Below are 15,396 nucleotides of genomic sequence, written 5' to 3'. Positions count from 1 at the left end.
CATCACAATACACATATCTGACCCCCCCCCCCCCAAAAAAAAACCTTGTATTTAGACGGTACAAAGAACTCCTACAAATCTATAGTAAAAAGACAAAACAGTTGAATTAAAAATGGGCAAAATGCTTTTGCAAAAGAGATACATAAATGACCAATAAGTGCAAGAAAAGATGTTCATCATCACTTGTCATCAGAGAAGTGCAAGTTAAAACCATAACAAGACACCATCTCACATCCCCTAGAGTGGGCATAATTCTACAAATGAGTACAAAGCAAACAATTTACAACACCAAATATTGGCAAGCATGTAAAGCAACTGGAATTCTCATACAGTGAAATAACTACTTTGAAAACGGTTTGGCCATTTCTTATAAAGTGAAGCATACAACCATCCTATGACTCCCTAGGTATTTACTTAAGAAAAATGAAAACATATTCCTTATGGAGACTTGTACAAGAATGTCTATGGCAATTTCATTTGTAATTACCAAAAACAACCAAGTGTCCATCAAAAGGAGAACAGATAAGCAGATATATTCACACTATGGGCTACTTTTTAGCAATAACAACTTACTTGTAACAGTTGATAACATGCAACAACATGTCTGAATGAGTGAGTGACCTCATTTATACATGAATTTGAGATTCTGGGGTGAATCTCAAAAAAAATGTTGCAAAGGGGCACCTGGATGGCTCAGTTGGTGAAGCATCTGACTCTGATTTCAGCTCAGATCATGATCTCAGGGTCATGAGATTGGGCTCTGCACTGGGTATGGACCCCGTGTAAGATTCTCTCTCCCTCTCTCCCTCAGCCCCTCCCTCGTCTCTCTCTCTCTCTCAAAAAAAAAAAAAAAAAAAAAAGAAGTTGCATAAAATAAGCCAAACAAAAAATGCATACTATTTATGTATTTATTTATTTCTATGAAGTTCAAAAATAGGCAAAATTAATCTGTGTTGATAAAATTCAGAACAGTAGTTGCCCTTGGGGCATAGGATTTACTAAAGGGAGGCATAAAGGAACTTGTTGGATCTGATGGAAATATTCTGTGTCTTGATCATAGTGATAGTTACATAAGTGTACACATTGATCAAGTCTCATTACACTGTATACTTAAGATCCGTGCATTTTACTGTATGTAAATTCTACCTAAAAAGTAATTCATAATGCAGTCTAGTTCTTAGGTTTGCTTTTTCACAGTGGGGTATGTTAGTAATTCAGAAGCTATGCTCTGTGTATTCTAGGCTGGACAAATAAGTAAATTTTTGGAAGACAATGGAATACAAATCTCTCACTGTTGAAAAATGAAGTTTAAAATATGCAGAGACAAAGACTAGAATAAATCTTACAGCGTTGGATTGGAAGACAGGTATCCGTATGAATGGTTTATGATATATGGCTTTTAATTTACACGTTGATATAGAAATAGAAGTATATATTTTTTTTTCTAGCCCTGAGAGCCGAGAGGGCATAGGAGCAATGACTCCAGTAAAGTGAACCCACCAGTGTCCAGATATGATATCTAAATACCACTCTTCCCTAAAGGATGATAGCTCCCTGAAGAAAGGGCTGATTCCAGGGATCCCAGAGGAGGGGAGGGAAAGTATAGTGTGAATCTAGACATCTTGTCTGGCTAGAAAATATGGAAGTGTTCAAAAAATGGTGGGAACATGTCTAAAGGACACAGAGCCTACCTGAAGGGCTGCCACTGGCCAAATCTCAAGCAATTTAGAAATCAAATCATTCGTTTTTTTTTTTTAAGATCTTATTATTCATGAGAGACACACAGAGAGAGGCAGAGGCATAACCAGAGGGAGAAGCAAACTCCCTGCGAGGAGCCCGATGTGGGACTCAATCCCAGGACTCCAGGATCACACCCTGAGCCAAAGGAACATGCCCAACCACCCTGAGCCACCCAGGCATCCCAAGAATCAAATTATTCATGAGGAGGGGGGCCTGGGTGGCTCTGTTGGTTAAGTGTCTGCCTTTGGCTCAGGTCATGATCCCAGGGTTGTGGGATCAAGCCCCAAGTTTGGCTCCCTGTTCTCTCACTATCTCTGTCACTATCTCTGTTTCTCTCTCTCTCTCTCTCTCTCTCTCATAAATAAAATATTTAGGGATACCTGCGTGGCTCAGCGTTGGACCATCTGCCTTCAGCCCAGGGCATGGTCCTGGGGTCCTGAGACCACGGGGAGCCTGTTTCTCCCTCTGCCTATGTCTCTGCCTCTCTCTGTGTGTCTCTCATGAATAAGTAAACAAAATCTCTCTAAAAAAAAAAAAAAAGGAAAAGGAAAAAGAAAAAGAAAGGAAACATTGAATGCAGACCCTGGACTGATAGTATTGTATCAGCGTTCACTTCCCAGTTATGATTCTTATACTGTGACTCTGTAAGAGGATATCTCTGTTCTTAGGAGATACACACTCAAGTATTTAGGGACAAAGGGGCTGTCTTTATTGGTTTGGGCTGCCATAATAGAAAACTATACAATGAGTGACTTATAAACAACAGAAATTTAGTTCTCACAGTTCTGGGGGCTGGAAAGTCAAAGAAAAGTGCCAGCAGAGTCATTTCTGGTGAGGATTTCCCGGTCCATAGATGGCTGTCTTTTCACTGTGTCCTTACATAGCAGGGGCAAGGGAACTCTCTGGGAGTTCTTTTACAAGGGCACTAATTCCATTCATGAGGGCTCTATCCTCATAACCTAATCACCTCCCATCTCCAAATGCCATCACATTGGGGATTAGGTTTCAACATATAAATTTGGAGAAGATACAAACATTTAGTTTCACAGAGGCCAATATCTGTTACTCATTCTTGAGTGGTTCAAATAATAATATATACACATAGATATAATCACACACAGAGAGGGAACGATAAAGAAGCCAATGGGGCAATATGCAAACAATTACTAAATCTGGATAAAGAATATACAGAAGTTCTTGTACTATTTTTGCAACTATTCTAGAAGTTTGAAATTGTATCAAAATTGAGCTTTAGGAATTAGTCATTTTGACTCTGTATTCTTCTGAAATATAACAAGAATTTTTATTCCTTTCCCATACCTCAAAACTCATGAGGAAAAAAAATAGAGAAGAGATGGAATCTTTGATGGGTCAAAGCTGTTTAAATCTGCAAAATCTGGATGGAGGCAAGAAATCATGCTGAGAGCCAACACATGCTTCTCCAGTAGGGTTTTTGGGAAAGCAGAATTTGAGACAGAGTGGGACATGCAGGACCTTTCCTGAGGTGTCAACATCTCTGGAGGGGGAGGGGTTGGGGAAGCAGGATTGGGCAGAGAAAGGAACCAAACTGCAATGCTCTTTTGACCACAGCCTCAGCCCTTCCTACCAGGGTCTCTAGAGCTGGGGTGGACCTTGCAGCTGTCTGCAGTCTGAATGAGGAGGCTGACCCTTCACATCCCTGCATAAGTGGTCACTGCATGAGCTCCAGGGAAGGAGAGGCAACAAGAGAAGTTTGCAAAAAGAGAAGAGTTGATACAAGAGCTCAAGAGAGACTCCATCCAGAATCCATTGTGAGAGCAGACTAAGAATTACTAACTCTTCTGAGCTCAGCAGGAAAATGAAAATAAATCACTTTTGAGTAAAGAAACTAGACCATTCTCTTGTACCATACACAAAGATAAACTCAAAATGGATGAAAGATCTTAATGTGAGACAAGATTCCATCAAAATCCTAGAGGAGAACACAGGCAACACCCTTTTTGAACTTGGCCACAGTAACCTCTTGCAAGATTCATCCATGAAGGCAAGAGAAACAAAAGCAAAAATGAACTATTGGGACTTCATCAAGATAAGAAGCTTTTGCAAAGCAAAAGATACCGTCAACAAAACTCAAAGACAACCTACAGAATGGGAGAAGATATTTGCAAATGACATATCAGATAAAGGGCTAGTTTCCAAGATCTATAAAGAACTTATTAAACTCAACAGCAAAGAAACAAACAATCCAATCATGAAATGGGCAAAAGACATGAACAGAAATCTCACAGAGGAAGACATAGACATGGCCAACATGCACATGAGAAAATGCTCCGCATCACTTGCCATCAGGGAAATACAAATCAAAACCACAATGAGATACCACCTCACACCAGTGAGAATGGGGAAAATTAACAAGGCAGGAAACCACAAATGTTGGAGAGGATGCGGAGAAAGGGGAACCCTCTTGCACTGTTGGTGGGAATGTGAACTGGTGCAGCCACTCTGGAAAACTGTGTGGAGGTTCCTCAAAGAGTTAAAAATAGACCTGCCCTACGACCCAGCAATTGCACTGCTGGGGATTTACCCCAAAGATACAGATGCAATGAAACACCGGGACACCTGCACCCCGATGTTTCTATCAGCAATGGCCACAATAGCCAAACTGTGGAAGGAGCCTCGGTGTCCATCGAAAGATGAATGGATAAAGAAGATGTGGTCTATGTATACAATGGAATATTACTCAGCCCTTAGAAACGACAAATACCCACCATTTGCTTCAACGTGGATGGAACTGAAGGGTATTATGCTGAGTGAAGTAAGTCAATCGGAGAAGGACAAACATTATATGGTCTCATTCATTTGGGGAATATAAAAAATAGTGAAAGGGAATAAAGGGGAAAGGAGAAAAAATGAGTGGGAAATATCAGAAAGGGAGACAGAACATGAAAGACTCCTAACTCTGGGAAACGAACTAGGGGTGGTAGAAGAGGAGGTGGACGGGGGGTGGGGGTGACTGGGTGACGGGCACTGAGGTGGGCACTTGACAGGATGAGCACTGGGTGTTATTCTATATGTTGGCAAATTGAACACCAATAAAAAATAAATTTATAATAAAAATAAAAAATAAATAAAAATTCATACAGAAGAAAAAAAAAGCAAGGAAATCAGACAGCTTTATTCATGGACATCTGAAAACCTGAAATATGCTTGAACTGAGACAAAAGCCTCTGTAGCTCCCAATCTTGGACATATGAGCTCAGGTGTGTTTCTTTCCTGTGCTGCAGAAGACACAGTAAAAAAGATGTAGCACAGCAAGAGCAGACCCCCCCTGATGGCTGTCAGTGGAAGAGTGGACTTGTCACAGGCCCAGGAGGGGCTCCTGAACCAGACACAGCAATACTGAGCCTTCCCAGCCCCGTGGCCCCGCGTGCCACCTGTCCTGCAATCTGGACAGTGCAGGAGCAGCTCTCTGAGCTTCCCATCTGCCTTTGACCCTGGATCCAAGGGATTTACAGCGGCCCACATGGACTGATATTTTCTCTATTACTTGTGTAATCTCTATTAATCTTGTGTACTCAAGATTCTCAAAAGTAACTGATTCTATCAGAGCCAGCTCGTGACATGAAGTGTAACTGGGATAAACTATGTAATTTCAACTGTAGGGCATGCCTGGGGTTCCAGGTTTTTTCTTCTCGATTGTTCCAAGTTTTACAACATGAATACAGCTTTCTTCCCTCTTCCTTAGAAGAATCCAACTTCAGGGTGCCCGGGTGGCTCAGTCGGTTAAGCATCCAACTCTTGGTTTTGGCTCAGGTCATGATCCCGGCCACGTTGGGCTCTGCACTCAGCCGGGAATCTGCTTGGGAGTCTCTCTCCCTCTGACCCTGCCCCTCCTACTTGTGCACTCTTTCTCTGTCCTCTCTCTCAAATAAATAACTGAATCTTTAAAAGGGAGGGGGGAACTAAATGCTGTCAGGTACACATCATATTTTAAGGAATCATGGATTACTGCCTCTGTCTTTTTTTTATCATGCATTTTTCCTCCTCCAGCAGGGTTTCTCAACCTTGACACTATTGACATTTAGGGCCAGACAATTCTTTTCACTGTGGCAGGGAAAGGAAGCGGTTCTGTCCATCGTAGGATATTCAACAGCATCTCTGGCTTCTACCAGAAACCCACCACTCCTCAAGTGTGACAACCATAAATGCCTCTCCCTGGAGCCAGATGTCCCCTTGGGGGCAAAGATGCCTCTGTTTGAGAAACACTGTTTTGAACTAAAATATTACAAGAGATTTTAGATATTTTATAATAGCTACACTTTATAACCAATCTATTTTCTCCCAAGTGAAGGCTTTTGTAAAGAACAAAAAAGTAAAAAAAGCTGGGTGAGGTGTAATCCCACTGTTCAACTGTTTCCTCCAGCATCTGTCCATCTCCTTGTATTTGCAAATTGTAATGCCTCATTGATCCCTCCTTTCTTAGGTTCCATTATCCATTCATATTTTTACTCTAAGAGATGTTTGCTCAAGTCACGTCCACTGTGTCTAATGGTCTCAGTAATTTAAAAGCTTCCTGCCAGGAGGCATTTCCCACTATTGACTGTGGTCTTCTGAAAAAGCATGCTGCTCTTGCAATGAGTATGGTTGGGTCTCCCACCCCATTTCAGTGCTTCAGGTGTCATCTTGTCTACAAACAAAACAGTTGAACATAAAGAGTGTGTATTCATTGTTTGTGATTTAAGTCCCATGGAGATGCTGACCAGACAGTTCCTCAAGATGCTGCTGCAGAAAGTGGGCTTCCAGATAGAGAATAACGGGGAGATTATTGTCCTATCTCTGCCCCCTCTGTCCATTCTGAACGAGCTTTCTTTTTTAAAAATCATGGGGAGACTTCTTCATTTCAGACAGGTTTTGTGGTTCTAGTATTGTTTGAAAATCTGTCTATATGGCATTTTGCTTTGGAAAACCACTTTTTTATATTCTTGGAATAATTTTGCAAGATGAAATGCTTCCTTGTGGTGGAAGTTTGTCCGCTCAACATTGTTTGGAGAGGAAAAATGAATGTATGCTCAGCAGCTAATCTGCCTGTGATCATAAGTGAATTTAGCAAAGACCTTCCCTCAGAGGCAGCTGCTTCTTTTTCCATTTCTTCTACCAAAACTCCATGACGTGCTCTGTATGCTACAGTCCGCTCAGCATTCTGTGGTTCTCTCTCTAGAAAACTATTCAAGTCTTGTGCCATTTACTCTGTCATTTATTCAAATAGACTGTTGAGAACAGGAAATGAAATGAGGCACAGAGTCTAAAGTTGTATGCATGTCATGCAAGATGCATCAGTTAAAAGTTATGAAGGAAAAAAATAAATAATTAAAAATGAATAAATAAAAAATAACACATAAAAAATAAACATTATGAAGGTTCACTTGCTTGAGGTTGCTCTTATTTGGGGGCATATTTATTATGATCATCTGTCCTCAAAATATTAAGACACAGTTTAGTGTCTTCAGCTGGCAATTGAGTGCTTTGCACACTGAAAGCTACTTAATGAATAATTTCTTGTGGCCAAAAGACTGCCACGCTGCAGGTGGAGGAGGCAGGGCAGCCTGGGCACATCGCCTCCCCTGCTGCACACAGTGAGGCCTGTCTTCACCTTGTGGCAGCTTCCTGGTGGCATTCACAGCATGCAACTGCCATAAAACATAGAGCAAGTTTCATCAGAAATGACTTAGGCATCTCCTCAATTTTTCTTCAGCCGTGGAGTCTTTTCCTGCCCACCCTCATTAGAGAAATCCACCTCTTATTAGTTCAAATGCTAAAGACATTTAACTGTTATATGAGGGGACTCAGCCTGGGCATCTTCTCTTTGAGTGCAGTAGCCTTCCTTTGGTCCCAACATGGGGTTTGGGTGTTTCCAGAGAAGGCCACAAGGTCTTTGAAGAGCACACTGTCGCTGAGTGTGGTTTTTTAGTTTAATGGGTTCAGGCATCACTTCTCTGGTGGAGAATATTGATTGTCCCCTATTACCCATTCTCTCCCTCCTTTTCAGTAACAGAACTTCCTGAGTGTTGACCAAAGGCTTGACGAACTCTGTGGTCAAGCCTTTGGTCAACAGACTTCTCCAGCTTTCCCTTTGACTGGGGGTGGACAGGTTCCACATGTCAGACAACAGGTCTGAGAAGCACCATTTCCAGGGGTCACTGTGGACAATTCTCTGTCACCAAATGCTGTCCTTTTTACCTAAGTTTCTCTCAAAGACAACATCTGCTTTCTTCAGCCCCACCATTAAGTCTCCACTCCAAAGTTCCATGATTCTTCCCCTATACCCTGTCAAGAGCCTCCTCACTGTACCCCCTTTGCCCACCATCTTTCCAACCATCTACCCCAAATCCAGTCTCCATGCAGGAGCAGTGTGTCTTTCAAAATATGAACCATCTCTACCACATCAGCTACTCTGATATGCTCCAGGACTTCTTGTTGCTCCTTGGAGGAAGATGAAATGCATTCAGGTGGCCCATGAGCCCAGCAGGCTCCCTGACACCCTCTCCGGCCAGAGCTTGTACACATGGCCCCCGCTCTGCTCTGGGTGCCTCACATCCCTGGGCTTTTCTCTCCAGGCCCCTCTGCCTGGAATGGCTGCACCTTTTCTTTTCAGCTCAATGAACTGCTACTCACTCTTAGATTTGCTCCCTGGGAAAGCATTCCCTGACCATCTTGACATTCTCCATTAAAAGCTCCGACTGTACCAACTGCCACCTGTACCTAGCAGGTCTACAGAGTACTTTTCAATGTCACAACTTTATTTATGTGACTTTTTATTAATTCATATCTCTTCCAGATATGATTAATTCATATATCTTCCACAATAATATCCACAAGAGTGGGAACTGTGTCTGTCTTTCCTCATCTTGGAATGCACAGCACTAACTCAGTATTAAAGAGTTATATCCAAAGTAAACTCACTTTTCCCCTTACCCATGCCACTGCCTCAGTTCAGACCAGCATGGTCTCTCACCTGGGTCAAAGAAGCCAGGCTGTGGCTTGTTTGGACTTGCATTAACCAGAACAGTGGCAGTAGGTATGGAGGAGGAGGATCAGGGCTATGTTTTGGAAGCAGAGCTACATGACTTTCTATGGACATGGATGGAGCAGGATGGAGAAAGGGAGGAATCAAGACCTGTCATTTCCTACAAGATCCCTCAAGTCCAATATCGTCATCTTCCTCCTCCCCCTCCCCCTTTTCTCCTCCTTCTCCTTTTCCTTCTTCCAGAGAGAGAGAGAGAGTAGTGAGGAAAGCAGAGGGAGAGGGAGAATCTTAAGCAGGCTCCATGCTCAGTGTGGAGCCAAAGCAAGGCTCAGTCCCACGACCCTGAAATCATGACCTGAGCTGAAATCAAGAGTGAGGTGCTTAACCGATTGAGCCACCCTGGCGCCCCACAATGTCCTTATCTTGAGACTTAGAAGGGTCATGCTCTGGTTCATGATTGATTCACAAGCTGCATGTCTCACCTCTTCTTCTTCCTGCCTTCCGCACTCCCTCCCCAAAGCCAGGCTGTGGCCATAATGGACAATGTTCCATCCCCTGGGCTCCTACATGCCTCCATCAGCTGCACTCCATCTTTTATCTAACACTGACACTCTATTGCCACTAAAAGCTGCCTCTTTAGAAAAAATGATTCTGACTGGGTGCTCTCCTGTGCAGTCTCTTGCACCCATACTGAACCTACTGTCACCAGCAGATTCCATTGCTATGTCCTTGCTTATTTCCATGTCCTTCACTAGATTACAAATGCCTTGGGGACAGGCAGAGGTGTCTCGTTCACTGTCACACTCCCCAAACCTAAGCACAATGCAGTAAACCCTTGACATGCAGTAAATCTCAGTACACAATGAATATATGCATATATAATAAGATGATTATAGAGGCTCAGAGCAGGGCACCTGAGTGGCTCAGTTGGTGAAATGTCTGCCTTTCAGCTCAGGTCATGATCTCAGGGTCCTGAGATCGAGTCCCATGTCAGGCTCCCTGCTCAGCAGGGAGTCTTGCTTCTCCCTCTGCCCCTCCCCTCTGCTTGTGTTCTCTCTCTTGCAAATGAATAAATAAAATATATTTTTTAAAAAGAAAGAAAAGTAGCTCAGAACAACTAGCCAACTTTCTCAAGGTCACTGGACAGTAAGTGGCAGAGCTAGGATTCCAACCTATTAAGCAAAGAATATAGACTTTCTGTTTTCTCACTCTGCCTCCCAAAAGTGAAAAGATGAAAATAAGGAGCCTGTTTGGGATGAGAGAAAGAAATTCTAGGAAAACAGTTCGATCGGTCTCTCTTCTTCCGGAAATGATACCAATGGCCAGCATGGCCCTTCCTCGGCCACATGCAGCAGTCTTGAGTTGGAGTGGAGGAAATGAATGGACATGTTAGACAAAGAATCTCAGACATCTCGGCTTCAAGGGCCCTTCCTAGATAATTCATCCAGTCTCTTGCTCACCACCTGCATCTCATCCCAGCACTTCTTGAGCACACCCATCGGTATAGATGCTTTGTTACGTGCTTATTCCTCTTTTGAAAGAAAACAGTGCTGTGGAATTGTCAGAAAATACTAACTTATATTTATCCTATTGTGAACATGCATCTGGCAATAAGATTTTTAAAAATTAATATGTATGGCCAAATCATTTATTTGCCTGTATTTGCAAGGCTGCTTTAAAATCCATAGATACCTATGCCTATTGATGCTTGAATGTGAAAGTGTTTTTCCTTGGATATTTTAAAAAGATGAGACCACCTGGCCTAAGAATTTTCTCAGGTAATGTTGTACTTCTAAGTGGATTTATGAAAAGTTATCTCAGGACTTTTGTTTTATTTGCTGCTGTTTAAAGCTGCTAGCTTTGTTGTCTCCATCCTGTGAAAAATGTGGGGTTTTATTTTAAAATTAGATCCTAGCATTAATTTAAAGATTATGCCAAGTGTATGTTCCAAATCCACTCATCCCATCTGACCTGCAGGAACACATCTGCTCTGTGCTCGCCCCACCCGACTTCTGATGGTGGCATATGTCTGATTCTCCTGATTAAAGAGAAGGGTTTGTTAGGATGTCATGTACAGTATATCAAAGGATATCAGGCACCCGTCTGCAAGTCAGATGACAAAAGGAGTGCTCAGGACAAGTCGGGCTGAACAGACATTATAAAGAGTGGGCTCGGGGGAATGAGTCATAATCTGGAAAGGTGTTCGTTAGCGGTGGTTTTGGTAACCATCACGCACAAGTCCCAGGATCTGCAACATTCAGCGAAGCAAGGTAATTCCTCAAGTATCCTTCTCTCCCTAGCATGGCAAGGGAGATTCCACAACATTTGGCAATAATTTTCCAAACTGAGATTTGCCCAGCTGTGCCGTCGATGGATCTAGATTAAGAAAGCACCTTACCTTTAATCAAAGCATGATGAAAAGTGTTTGTTTCTGAATAGCAAGGCTGCCTGAGAACATCATTTCCTTTTTATTGGAATCAAAATATACACTGTTTTCTGTATCTTTTCTAGAGTAATTGGCTTTCACATTGGACCATCACTTGCAGTTTCTATATCTGAGATGTAGGCCATCCATCTGGGTTTTGGATGGGAACAGAAATGAGGCTCCCTGTGTGGAGCTACTTCACAGACTGCAAAGCTCTCACCTAGCCCAGCAGCACCGGCTTCCTGTGGAACCCAGAATGCAGACTTCCAGGCACCGCCCCAGACCTACTGAATCAGAACCCACATTTTGACATCGTGGTTCAGGCAAGTCAGACATTGTATTCTTTGCTTTTCATGACCTGAGCATGTTTAATAGAGAAAATTACATCAAGGGGCAAAAAGCTAGTAGACTCTCTATGCAAAAAAACAAAACAGATTCCCTATTTCCTTCTTTTGTTCTTTTTTTTTTAATGTGGATTGTTTTCCAGCTTTATTGATGTATGACTAGCAAATAAAAATTATATATATTTGTGTGTATCAAATCACCACACTGTATGCCTTAAACTTATAGAATGTTATGTCAATTGTGGCTCAGTAAAGATGGGGAACATTGTATCTATTCGGAATTCCTCATAATACATTTCATTCATATCTTCCTCCACTCAACAATTATTGAGCATCTACTATGTGGGAAAAAAATAAATCTAACCAAATGACAAAAGCAAAGTCTATTTATTCTGAACTTGCCATAGAAAAGGAGTCAGTCGGGATCCCTGGGTGGCGCAGCGGTTTGGCGCCTGCCTTTGGCCCAGGGCGCGATCCTGGAGACCCAGGATCGAATCCCACGTCGAGCTCCCGGTGCATGGAGCCTGCTTCTCCCTCTGCCTGTGTCTCTGCCTCTCTCTCTATCTCTCTGTGACTATCATAAATAAATAAAAATTAAAAAAAAAAGAAAAGAAAAGGAGTCAGTCACTATCAACTGCATCTGGGCAGAGACAAAAGCAGGCAGAGCAGGGAGCAGCTTTATAGTGGAAGAAGGGAAGGCTTCAGATGTGCTCTGGCTGGAGGCTGTTGGTGGGCTGACTAGAAGCAAGGTATCCAGTGTGCTTGGTTGGGGTTCGTATTTGGCTTTCTCTGGTTGATCCTAAGTTGGAAACCAAGACAAAAACCCGGGAAGCTCTTCATTATTTAGGGCTGATGTTACAGAAGTTATTGCTTTGTTTCCTAAATGGCTGCTAGAGATAGTGATCTGGCCTCCTACACGTCTGGCTTATGGCAGGCCAGCTTCCTAGACCAATTATTGTAGGTAACCTGATTGGTTTCCCAGGCAGGCTGCTGCAGGATGTAAGTTGAAGGTATATTTTTATATTTGGTCTCATCACTGTCCACACGCATGTTCAATCTCTCAGGGGTATCCCAAGTGCTGGGTGCTGGGATACGAAGTCTTGTAAGAGTTATGTCTGCTCTTGGGGAATTTACCATCTAGGAGTTACCATTGTTATTAATTTTTAAAAGTTCTTTTGAGGGATCCCTGGGTGGCTCAGCGGTTTAGCGCCTGCCTTTGGCCCAGGGCATGATCCTGGAGACCCGGGATCGAATCCCACGTCAGGCTCCCGGTGCATGGAGCCTGCTTCTCCCTCTGCCTGTGTCTCTGCCTCTCTCTCTCTCTCTCTCTCTCTCTCTCTCTCTCTCTGTGTGTGTGTGACTATCATAAATAAATAAAAATTAAAAAATAAAAAGTTCTTTTGATACAATAAAACATGAAAAAGAAATGAGGAGTAAAGATTAGAATAAAAGTTTACACATATCATTATTTTCATGTGGCCTAATTGCAGTCTTTGGTATTAGCATATGGGATAAGGTGGACATTTAAGCCAGTGGATTGACATAGGGGGCAAGAAATAGCTTATTTTATTGCTGAAAGTGTAGTAATTAGAATATAACATAACATGTTCTGCCTATGTGACACCCACCAGGCCAGGTGAGACCTGACCCTCAGGAATAATTATAATCCTTGAACATAGCACAGTCTCATGCACCCTAAACTGGCTGCAGGAGAGAAACTCCATCCCATACCTGAGGATGAGCAAGACATGCCACAAGCAAGATGACTGGAATGGGGAACTCACAAAGATTACCCAAAAGCAAACATCTCAAAGATGCTCTCCATCCTCTTTTAGGACTTCAATATGCCTCTCTTTGTCACGGATGCTGATGTAAGACACAGCCCTGAGAATGGCCTTCTCGAGGCAGAATCCCAATGAGAGTTTGGAAGGAAGAAGGATGGTTACTCATTTTCCTCACATTCTCTGAAAAATCAGTATCTCATCTTTCTCCTCAGAAGGACGAAGGGCAATCTCTTAAAGGGTGAGATGGCTTTGCTCCATATGGACTCAGATGGTGGAGTTAGGAGTAGAGTCCTGAGGGACCATGTCACAGCTGACCTACTATAGCATGAGCTTCCTCGGTAGTGATAAGCTTTCCATCCATGGGACGGAAAGCTGGGTACAACTTGCCAGGGACACCAGGGATGCTAGGGAAAGTGTGGTAGACCATGTGGTAATGTCCTCAATACCCGCTCCTTACCCACACCCCGCTGTGTAGCAGCCGTGTGATGTGAATGCTCTAAGAGTGACTTCTTTTTGGTCTAAGTCAACCAGGACAATCACAAATCCTTTATCACTGTGACTGCCTGAGCCAGTCAGTCCATAGCCTTCTCCAGGGAACATGTGACCCAATTTAGTGCTCTGGGCCATAAGGTGAGGCATTTCTGAAAAACAAAAATGCTTACTCACTGTTCTGAGAGCACTTGTGGAAAGAATACTCTCTGACCTTCTGGAAGGCATGTGAAGCCAGAAACCACTGCAACCCTTTTGCCATCACAAGGGAGACCAGCTTTAGGATGAAGCTTTCAGAGAAGATGAAGTCAGAGCATAAAGATAGCAAAAAACACCATCTTTAATTTCCTCACTAAACTGCTAGATCAAATTGGCCATGAAGCCCACCCAATTACTTCTGGTCTTCAGGTTATAAAAGCCAATAAATCCCTTTATTCTCTGAACTACTTTTAGTTGGGTTTTCTGTTTCTCAAACTCAAAAAGAACTTACACAGAGATTATGCCTTTACAGGAAGAGAAATAGGCCAAGTTGACTTTTGAGGATGTTTTATGCTTCTAAACATTTCACAGACAAGATATACATTCTCATCAAGGACTACTGCTAAGCAAATAAATTACAAATTTAACTTGAAATTCAAGAAGCTAAAAGAGATGCCTAGACTCTATGGGTTTAGGAGTGCTTCCTCCTCAAATATTGCATAAAAGAGTGAATGGAGTCTGAGGAGTGGACAAAAAGAGGGAGAGTCTTGGCTAAGGCCTGTGATGTTCAGTACTTAACAATATGCTTAACTTGCCCAGTATTTGATGCCGCCGTGACAATGCCCTCTTTACTTATAAATCTGGTTTTGTTTGGCAGCAACAGCCCTGCTGCTTCTCAGACACATCAGCATCCCAGCCGTAAATGATGATCAAGGCCTCAGAAGGCCTAGGGTCTACTTTTCCCTAAATCCCTTAAGATGACTTCCCACTTCTATAGGCAGCCTCCCCCTCATGTGTGCTTTGCATGCCAGGGTCCGTGTCAGAGCCCTGCAGCAGGCTGAAAAAATGTTAACTCTGAGATCCAAGATAACTTTTCAAAATAAATAGATAAACAAAGACATGATCGTCCACAGGGATATTTCCCCTTGGTCACGGAGATTTTATCTTCTCTGGCTGAGAAGATGAACCGAATCCTGAACCTGAATTTGGATCTAAATGTGCTTGTTAGGATTCCAGAAACATTGGGTCGTATTTCCTCCAGAGCATGGGCAGGAGGGAGGGGTTGCTGTGTGTCTTACCGAGAAGAGTTGATGGCCTGTGGGAGTCCTGGGATTATCAGAGGACCTCAGCAGTCACGGGAGGGGAGGTGTGGAGATAGCTTCAGTAAACTGTGTTTCTCAAGCCTGTACTTGCCAGCAGGATGCTCTTCCTCTGAGATGGGGGAGCTGCCCCAAGCTGAGGACGGGAGCTGGCGGGCCTCTGTCAGGCCGCCGGCCCTCGGTTCTGTGTGGGAGGGCACAGAGTGAGGAGATGCTCAGGACCCCGGGATGCTGGAGCACAGGACTGGTGGGCTTCAGTAGCTGCCTTTACCTGCCCACCCTTCACCCCGTGACCTCCAATCACACAGTCCTG

The 15,396-nt window shown here is 43.1% G+C and overlaps 1 long non-coding RNA gene across 1 annotated transcript in view; it reads left to right on the top strand.

Moving 5' to 3' along the window:
- Window positions 1–15,396, top strand: part of LOC140595479 (uncharacterized) — a 64,505-nt gene that overhangs the window by 33,274 nt on the left and 15,835 nt on the right. The window contains exon 2 of the long non-coding RNA XR_011997120.1: window positions 11,255–11,491. This is a non-coding gene — a long non-coding RNA (uncharacterized lncRNA). The remainder of the gene's footprint in view (window positions 1–11,254; window positions 11,492–15,396) is intronic.

Source organism: Vulpes vulpes, chromosome 14 (assembly GCF_048418805.1).
Source record: "Vulpes vulpes isolate BD-2025 chromosome 14, VulVul3, whole genome shotgun sequence".
Classification (NCBI taxonomy): Eukaryota; Metazoa; Chordata; class Mammalia; order Carnivora; family Canidae; genus Vulpes; species Vulpes vulpes.
This window is presented reverse-complemented; position numbering and strand designations above follow the sequence as displayed.